We start from the raw sequence: 7,095 nt of genomic DNA, 5'->3' as shown, positions 1-7,095 counted from the left end.
TTTCTTTTCAGCTTTACTGAAGTTTAACTGACAAAATTACAGGATATTTAAAGTGAATATTTTGATGATTTCATATATGTATGTATCATGAAATGCCTCCTCCTATCTAGTTAATTAACACATCTCATCACCCTCACATATATGTTCTGGTGACAACAATTCTACTCATAGCAAATTTCAATTATACAATAAAGTGTTATCAACTACAGTCACCATGTTGTACATTAGAAACTCTGTCTTAGCAGCTGAGAGCTTATATTCTTTTACCAACATCTCCCTATTTCCCCTACACCCCAGTCCCTGGCCATGAGTTTTCTACTATTTTTCTGAGGTTGGCTTTTTTTTTTTTTTTGGTTCCACATATAAGTCCAAAAGACTAATACCATCCAATATTAGTCTTTTTCTATACGGATTATTTCACTTAGCATAATGCACTCAGTTTATCCATGTGATCACAAATGGCAGCATTTCCTTCTTTCTCATGGCTGACTAATATTCCTGTGTGTATGTGTAATATATCACATCTTCTATATCCACTCATCCATCACTAAGCATATAGGTTGTACATATCCTGGCTACTGTGAATAATGTTGCAATAAACATGGGAGGGCAGACATCTCTTTGAGAAAATGATTTCATTTTCTTTGGCTATATACCTAGAAGTGGAATTGCTGGATCATAAGGTAGTTCTATTTTTAATTTTTTGAGCAACCTCCCTATTGTTTTCCATAGTGGCTGTGCCATTTTAGATGTGCAACAGTCATGCACCAAGGTCCTCTTTTCTCCACAGCCTCACCAACACCTTTTATCTTTATGACAACAGACATTCTAACACATGTGAGGTGATATTTCATTGTACTTTTGATTTGCATTTCCCTGATGATTACTGATAGTGACCACCTTTCCATGGACCTGTTGGTCATTTTCAGGTTTTCTTAAGAAAATAAGGTCTATTCAAGTCCTCTGCCCATTTTTTAAAAGGATTGTTTGTGTTTTTGCTATTGAGCTATAAGGGTTCTTTATACATTTTGGGTATTAATTCCTGATCAGGTAGATGCTTTGCAAATATTTTCTCTGACTTAACAGGTTGTATTTTCATTGTGTTGATGATTTACTTTACTGTGCAGAAGCTTTCTAGTTTGGTACATCATGTTCATTTATTTTTGCTTTTGTTGCTTTTGCTTTGGTGTTAAATCCAAAAGATCATTTTCAAGACTAATTTCAGGATGCTTACTCTGTATGTTTTATACTAGAATTGTTATTGTTTCAGCTCTTAAACTCCTTAATCCATTTCTATTTAATTGCTATGGGTGGTCTAAGACATAGGTCCAATTGTCTTTCTTGCATGTGAATATCCAGTTTTCCCAGCACCATTTATTGAAGAGACTATCCTTTCCCTATTGTGTATTTTATGAGACTGACGGGCTGCCCACTGCTGCCCACTGCCGAGAGGGTCACTACCTATTGGGTATTTAAAATAGGTTTCATCTTTAGTGTTAACTTTGATCAATCAGTGTTATCTGCCAGGGACAGGGAGCAGCATCCCATGTGCTATGCATTTGTCATCCTTGATAGAGTAATGAACTGGTAGAGGTTCTATTTTCAAGTTTCAATCCTATTTTGTTATAATTCCATTCCCTGAAACAGTGTCCTACACTTAATATACGTTAGAACAAAAACTCACTTAATACTGAGAGGACTTCAACTTTGAACGGCAGTCAAGTCTGCAGGGTACCTCACTACCATTGGTCTCATCCAATTTTAACACCACTTCTGAGGAGAAAGAGGTACTACGGCATGGCGAGTGGAAAGAGAAGCAGGGAGAAGATAATATAGATATAGACATTTATTCTGGCTTCTCCATTTAGCTTCCTCATTTTAAAAATGACATTTATAATCATAATGACCTCCCTATGAATATAAGAATGTCCACTTTGGAATGTGGTGGCACTGCTGCACCCCTTATCAGGGCTGGCATTGTGACTTACCTTCACCAACAGAGAGAAATAATAGTTATGAATATGACGCCTAACCCTTAAGACAACTTGTAACCTCCACCTTCACTGTCTTGGAATCCTGAGACTATCATGCTGTGAAAGTCCATCTAGCCTAGTAAAGGTTATAAAATCACAGATAGAAGAACTGAAGTGCCATAATCGGCTTCAGCTGACAAAAACGTGACTGGCACCCTCTTGAAATCACCTGCTCCACTGGCGCCATCAGAGGACAGCAACTGCATGAAATGATTCTCAGCGAGACCAGGCAAAGAACCACTGAGACTGTACACCTACAGAATCATAAGAAATAATTAACTGCTATTGTTTTATACCACTAAGTTTTGCCTAGCAATAGGCAACTGATACAAGAACAATGCCTACCTTCTAAGATTGTGAGGACTAAATAAGATAATTATGTAAAATGACAAAAACACAGGGAGCCGAATAAAGGGTGGGTAGCATTATGAGCTTCCGGCTTCATAGGTGAAATACTAGGCTTACCACAACTAAGTGCTTTTAACTGTGAAGAAATACCATACACAAATTAAAATCCAGAGAAAACTCAGAGGTCATACTTTATGGCTCATCACTCATTAGTATGAGGACTCTGCTAGGCTATTATCTGTAAAATGGGGCAGTAATCACATTTGTCTGATAGGATTTATGTGAGTGTTGATAGAGATAATGAATGTGTATCAATTAGCACAGTGCCTGGAACATAAGAAGCATTTAAAAGTTAATATATAATGGTTTTCATGAAGGTTTCCATTTTAAAACATCAAAGAAGTTTTTAATTGCTCCTTTAACAAATCTTAACATTGAGTAGAAATTTTATGGGCCCTGAGGTCAATATAGGGCTTCATCCCAGTCAAGGACACAGAGAAGATTAAGAGCATGTGACAGCTTGCAGTTAGGAAGCTCACACCACAGAGCCATGAGTTTAGGGTATCATATACAGAGTCAGTGTACAAATGATCCAACAGACAGACCTGGGTAAATGTGGTTTTCTAGAGTACATCTATGATTCAGAGTTAGAGTTTAAAGGAGTAAAAAACAATGGATTAAAAAATGATCTTAAACTAAGAAAGCAGGGCTTATCACTCAATGAGTTGCCAACAGTCTACATGAGGTAGAACAAAGGCTGTTGACTCAATGCCTTATTTTCAAACATAATTGTGAATAGGTGCTGTTAAAAGTTAGGTTCAGTGTTAGTTCAGAATATCCAAGGATCATATGCCAAGATGGGATTAGATTTGCAAGGAATATTAGGGAAATGCCTTCAGAGAGAAATAGGGAGAGATACAGGGGATGCTGGGAAAGCCATCAGGCCATGATGCAAGTCTGACCCCCAAGAGATGGAGGGAAAAGGTTTGGTAGTAGAAGTATTCTAGACTACTCTGTAAGATTTTCCATCAGAGAAGTTCCAAGTCTCCGAGGAACAGGTTTGCCTTAGTATCCGTGCCAAGCTCAGCCATTGGCTAGAAGCAAGCATGGAAAGCATGACATCTGTACATGGTGGCAATAGATTTCAGAACACGGCAGCTGGTGCTCTGTTCAATTACATCTTCCATAGTTGGAAGCCTGCAAGGAGTATTCACAAGGCTGCCACAGCCCACTAGAGAAAAACTGGTTGAACAGGAGCTATGTCCACCAGGAAGTCACTGACATTATGGCACAAGAGTGTGTTTTGATTGCAAATATAAGGATGATAAACAAGTGATAAAGCTACCCAAAGGCCTGTTCTTAGTTTCACTAAAGAAGAGAAGGTGTCAGGGACTAGAAAGTTTGTCTCTGTTCTGAGATACTGGTTTTACTTCAAGTGACATGTCTTTTTACATAATTGACAGACAAAATTCTGTCCAGAGTTGGTTGAATAGAGTGTTAAGAGGGTATCAGTAAAATTCAAATGGATCCACTGACATCTCTGCTAACAAGAATAACTGCTGTTCCACAGAGAAAAGTGAAAAGAAGCTGAATAGGTGTTTGAAATCAAAGAATCTTTATCATCACCCATACTTCAAAGAATGCTATTATGATATGCATGGAGACTTAGATCTCTGAAAGCAATCAGAGTTACTGTGTTCTCCAAATAAGATTGTATAGTATTTTAGTAGTGACAACACAAACCCAGTTACAATTTAATTCATCAAGCAAGCATACTTGTTTCTTCTTCCTCACCTCTCTCATTCTCTATTTTTTATATGCCCCTTTCAGTCCAAATGAAAAGTTCCACAATAGCCAGATAAAAGCTGGTGAAAACCACTTGCTAATTTCTAGAGTGTACTATCCTGTTATTTCTACTGATTTGGACATTTCATTCCTGTAAGTATCTATCAAGAACTTACTATGTGTTCAAGCCCTTCCTCTAGGGATGGGTGGGAATAAAGATCACCAAACCACGGTCCATTTCTTCAGAAAATTTTCAATAGGTATTAAAGCTCCCCGAATGCAAGAGGAAATGCCTTTTATCTCTAGAACTGTCATATAATGTAGTACAGGTTGTTCACAGCTCCAAGGTGGCCAGCAAGTGAAGTGGGTGGAGGTCTGAAATTACCCATGTACAGATCATCAAACTATGCAACCTTACACACAGCTAGGTGTTCCAACAGAAAGTGTGCATTTGTCTAGTTAGCATAAAGTTGCCATTTGACTAATAGTACCCTGATAACAGCTCTGAATCTTAAGTGAGCTCAGTCTGCTGCATCTAGTAGGAACACAATATTTAACGAGTGAAAGGATTATGCATCAGAAAATGCAGTGTATATTCCAGTACCCTAATGCATGATATAAAAAATAGCTTTAGATATCAAAATATGGAGAAACTGCCATAAGCCATATTATTCCTGAAAGACCATCTTTGTAGCAGAATCAGTTCTCAAATATATACATGGATGAGTCACAATACAAATCACTGAAAAGGTCAGAACAAAAGACACTGAATTTTGAATGAAAATTGGATGACTTTTGGGATTTAACAAAATTGCCATCATATTACATTTTGCTCTTTCTCATATTCAAGCAGATATGTACACTCTAGTATTCACTGGTAGCCAGAAAAGCAAGTCCTAGATTAGGAAGATGAAGTCTAACCAGGGACAGATTCTTGTCAAAAATCAACCTACCAATGAAACAGATGACTGGCTAATAATCTCATGTAGTAAAATGGGAAAGAAAAATGTATTATCACAGAACTCCAGGGAAAGGGTGGCTAAACTGAACTCTCTCAAAAAGCAGCAGGTAGAAGTGGAGACTGAGTGGGATGAGTCTCAAGGTGAGAGAGATCAATGACAGCAAAGCATGAGATGGAGCCCAACAATGGTAGGTAGCAACAGCAATATCCCCACGAAGGGAAACCGTAATCAAGGACCTCTGAAAGGAAACCAAATGCGGTGTAGGTAGTTCCCACATTACCAAATTCACTGTTATATGTACAATCTAGATGAAAGTAAACATGAAGGGTACTGTAAGGACTTTGGCTTTTTATGAAGATCAGAACCCATCAGAGGATTTTAAGCAGAAGGATATTGTAAAGTGGACTTAAAATGCAAAAAGTCCTCTGGCTGCAATGTAACATTTAACTGTAAGAGGGCAAAAGAAGATGAATTATGTGAAGGCTGCTTCAGTAATCCAGGTGTGACATGGTGGCTTGGACCAGGGCAGTGACAGTAGAGACAGACATACTACATATAAATGTGGTATAATAGGTATAATGCCAATATAAATGCATTGAGTTAACAAAACCGTATTGTAAATGAATTTATATGACATTGTAGTTCTGAAACCACCTGGCTCTACTCTATCATTGCCTTTTCCCTCTGCCCCTCATAACTGGAGAGGATTATTACCCTTGCCTGAAAACTAATTTACTGAAGCCCTTAAATAGTGATAGTTTCAATGCTTTTCCAAATTTTTACACTTGAAAAATAGACAATGTAAAGCCACCTTTTTTTTTTCTCTCAATAAGTCAGAGGCATAATTTGGAATGGGTAAGGTGAAAGAACAAATGGAAATAAACTAGCAAGGTTTTGCATTATGATTTATTGTCCAAACCAGGACACTCAATAGTTTAAAGTTATATGATTTTTAAAAATGATTTACTGTCAAATTGGTTTCATATTGTTGGACCTTTAAAATATTTTTATTCAAAATTGTTTTCAAAATCTAATTCTTAAAATTAAAATATCTACTTGGGGCACCTGGACGGCTCAGTCAGTTAAGCGTCCAGCTCTTGGTTTTGGCTCAGGTCATGATCTCACGGTTCATGAGATCAAGCCCCACATTTAGCTCCATGCTGACAGCATAGAGTCTACTTGGGATTCTTTCTCTCCCTCTCTCTCTCCCTCCCCTGTTCTGTCTCTCCTTCTCCCTCAAAATAAATCAACAAACACTTAAATAATAAAATGAAAATATCTACTCATGTAAATACAGATAAAACAGTATTATAGTCACTGACTGATGTTGTAAGCAAAAGTAGTAAAGATAACATGAGTAGATTTTGGCACAGATTAATTTAATTCGTTTCTTAGCCATAATAATCCCTAATTGTCTTGTCACTAGTATTTGTCTAAAAGTTGAAGATGCTCTTATTTTTTAATTTTTTAATTTAATTTCACACACCATCCCCAATGTCGCATTTTATATGTAGGAGATTTAAACTGTTGACACCTTCAGCTGACTCTTCCCTGTAGACCATAATTTTTTTAATTGAGAACATCACTCTCTGCAGACACTGAAGTATCTGTTAAGCTGAGAACCAACTTCTCATAAATGTATGTTATTCTCCATTCTAACTTTCTATCTTATTGATCTGTAAATACATCAGAATACTTTTATAAATACTGTACTATTGCTTCCATTTAGATACTTCTCTTCAATCATCAAATCTGATTTCTTTTTGTTTATCTCGTATACTTTCCAAATTTAGATATTGCAACTTTCTAGGCCTTTTCAATTTCATATCATCATCATCCTAGTGGAGAATATAGATTTTTCCAATAAAAACAGTGTCAAAGTATTCTTCTCATCTGTCAAAATATTCTAATATGTAATTATCAAGTTTCCAAACAAAATATTTTACACTAGTCCTTCTCAAATTTTA

The sequence above is a fragment of the Suricata suricatta genome, chromosome 17 (assembly GCF_006229205.1).
Source record: "Suricata suricatta isolate VVHF042 chromosome 17, meerkat_22Aug2017_6uvM2_HiC, whole genome shotgun sequence".
Classification (NCBI taxonomy): Eukaryota; Metazoa; Chordata; class Mammalia; order Carnivora; family Herpestidae; genus Suricata; species Suricata suricatta.
This window is presented reverse-complemented; position numbering follows the sequence as displayed.